The sequence below is a fragment of the Mastomys coucha genome, unplaced genomic scaffold (assembly GCF_008632895.1).
Source record: "Mastomys coucha isolate ucsf_1 unplaced genomic scaffold, UCSF_Mcou_1 pScaffold15, whole genome shotgun sequence".
Taxonomy (NCBI): domain Eukaryota; kingdom Metazoa; phylum Chordata; class Mammalia; order Rodentia; family Muridae; genus Mastomys; species Mastomys coucha.
Window position 1 is genome coordinate 166,928,507 of NW_022196897.1, and position 2,644 is coordinate 166,931,150.

At 55.5% G+C, this 2,644-nt stretch overlaps 1 long non-coding RNA gene across 1 annotated transcript; it reads left to right on the plus strand.

The window, feature by feature from the left end:
• Nucleotides 1-6: 6 nt before the first annotated feature.
• LOC116092586 lies at nucleotides 7-2,067 on the plus strand. Its single transcript, XR_004119349.1, has 2 exons — nucleotides 7-329; nucleotides 1,609-2,067. It is a non-coding gene; the product is annotated as an uncharacterized LOC116092586 (long non-coding RNA).
• Nucleotides 2,068-2,644: the final 577 nt, after the last annotated feature.

Genomic DNA, 2,644 nt, shown 5'->3' on the forward strand with positions numbered 1-2,644 from the left:
CCCTTCCCCTCTCCCTCTCCCTCTTCCTCCTTCTCTCTCAAGATTTCCTTGCTGCTAAGTCTGCGCTGCTGCAGGAGGGCTGGGGGAAGGGCAGGGGTGCGGAGTCGGGGTGTCTTCTTTCTCTCTCTCTCTCTCTGCCCCCCTTCCCATCAAGTGCGGACGCAATGGGAGCTCCGGCCCGCCCCCACCCCTGCATTTGCGATTGGCTCCGGCAGGAGGTGGCTACCGCTGCCGCTGCTGCAGCATCTCCCTGGGAGCCGCGACCCTGCGCCCGCCACCACCGCTGCCGCTGTCACCAGCCCAGCCCGAGGGGCGCCCAGGGCTCCCTGGTGAGTCCCTCTCAGCTGGCTGCTTCAGCTGCCCACCAGCTAGGAAAGCCCCTGAAAACTTATCGGCAGTGGTGGGGGTGTGCCCTCCGGTGAGGTGGGTGCTGTGGGTGCTGGTGCCGCGTGGCTTCGAGGGGGCGCCTGGAGTTTCTCCCAGCATCATCCACATTTGGAAAACTGCAGAGCCAGCAGCCGGCAGGGTTGGGAGGGTTGGGAGGGCGCGTCCAACCGGGATGCAGAACTTTGACATACGGCTTTTTGCAAGAAAGCAGCGCCCCTGGATGCTTGGTGGAGGGCAGGGTGGATGGCGTCCGCTGTTCTAGGGGGTTGGCACGGGAGCTGAGGAAATAGATTAACCAGTTGAGGGCAACACCAGAGACTGTGGCTAAACTTACCTTGGAACTTGCCACAACGCCTATGAGTGCTTGCGGGTGGGGGATTTCTGAGGAGCGCTGACAAGGCCGTCATGGGCTGGGACTTTGGATTTCTGAAGCTCTCCCAGCCCTGCCAGGATCAGAAGTGTGCTGTGTCAGGCATCCAGGGGTTGGGGCTGGGGCTGGGGCTGGGGCTGGGGCTGGGGCTGGGGCTAGGGCTGAGCTAGTAGTGTTCACCGGGTGGGGGTTGGGGGTGGTGGTCATCAGGATAAGGCCCCACCCCAGATGCCAGAAGGGTCTGCTTGGAGGTGGCTGACACCACTTTCCTGTCAAGGTGGGAAACTTTTTGAGAAGTGACTCTCATTTATTTCTCAATGAGCAGCTCCTGAAGATGTGGGCTCAGACTGAATCAACCTCTGCTCTTCTGGTCCCCCCAACTTTCTGTTTGACATATAGAAGCTATCATATGAACACCTGGGAGTTGGGGCAGAGGGCAGAGGCTCTGTTCTTAGAGTTCTAAGGGAGTCTAAGTGGGAGTGCAGCCATACCAGGGGTACCCCCAGAAGCTGGAAGCCAAGGCTGATGTACTGGCTGCCCTTTTTATCCTTGGCTATATGGAAAAGAAATTTTAACAGCAACCACATGGGAAATGGGCACAGTTTCCGTCCCTCACTCATTCCTGCTGCATGAGCGGCTCTCAGTACCCTAATCCTCTCTCCATCCTGCCCAGCTACAGCCACCACAACCAGGGGACTTCTGCATGCTGTGCTCTGCAGAGACAGGGCCTTCCTGGGAATGGGAGAGTCTGGATGCTCTCTGGGGTGTTTCCTCACAGGGACAGGGACAGTCAGGTCATGCCAGAGACAGACATTGTCCTGCTGACACAGAAGAACTTAATGTTCTTTCAGGAGCTGGGACTGCCCTGCAGCCCCACACCAGGTCCAAGACCAGCTGGACCCTCTGTGTCTGCACCCACCGGCTCTTCTGCAGTGGCTATCTTCAGCTCTTTCTGTAGGTAGCTGCCTGCAGGGACACCTGTTCCGGGGTTCCAGCACTTTACCTGCAGGCTCACCTAGGGTGAGCCCCCAAGCATGTGAGTGTCTTCTTCCTCCTTTCCTTCCTCCTCTCCTCACTCCCCCACCCCAGACCATTGCTTTCTCCTTCTACTTTTTTCTCTCAGTCTGAGAATGGCTTCCCTTTCACTACTAAGGATCTGACCTGGAAGTCCTGCCCATCTTTCTGATTTTCAGATTCCTTTCTACCTCACTCTGGGTATTGAAGTTGGTAGGGCAGAAGGGAGCCTCCACTTCTTCCAGAGAGATCTCAAAATTCAAGAGGAGAGACAAAATACAACTAAGTTTCCCAAGCATTTCCCTTGAAATTTTTTTTCAAATTAGCCTATACCTTTTTCAGAAGTTGGTACAGCAAACAGGCAGACAGCCCCTTTGTGTAGCTATAAACTACTATTGATCGGGCACTGATAGATCAGGGACCAGGTGAGGGACAGGCCCTTCAGGGATGGCCTCCAGATTTTCATGGAACTGGTTCCTATGACCATCTCAGGTGGCCATGCTGTGTAGCAGGGGATGGCGTTGGTGACTGTAGGTCACCAGGAGGACAGAGGGTACAGAAGAGAGAAGAGGGAAGGGGACCAAAGAAGGAGGTGGCTGGAATAGAAACTCCCTCACTGGCTTGGCATCAACTCTCAGGCCAGACTGAGCTCTGAAGAGCTGGCCAACGAGTAGGTCACCTCTTAGTAGCCCTTAGACACTCTGGGGATATGGAATTCAAGATCACCATCTTTCTCCTTCACTTTGAAGAAAGAGGCACTGAGACCTCCTCTCAGGGACTCTCATTTTGGGAAGCAATTCATCAGGGTCCTGCCAGGGGAGCCATCACCTATCCAGGTAAGTCCCCTTGATTCATTTCTGGAGACTCACAAAA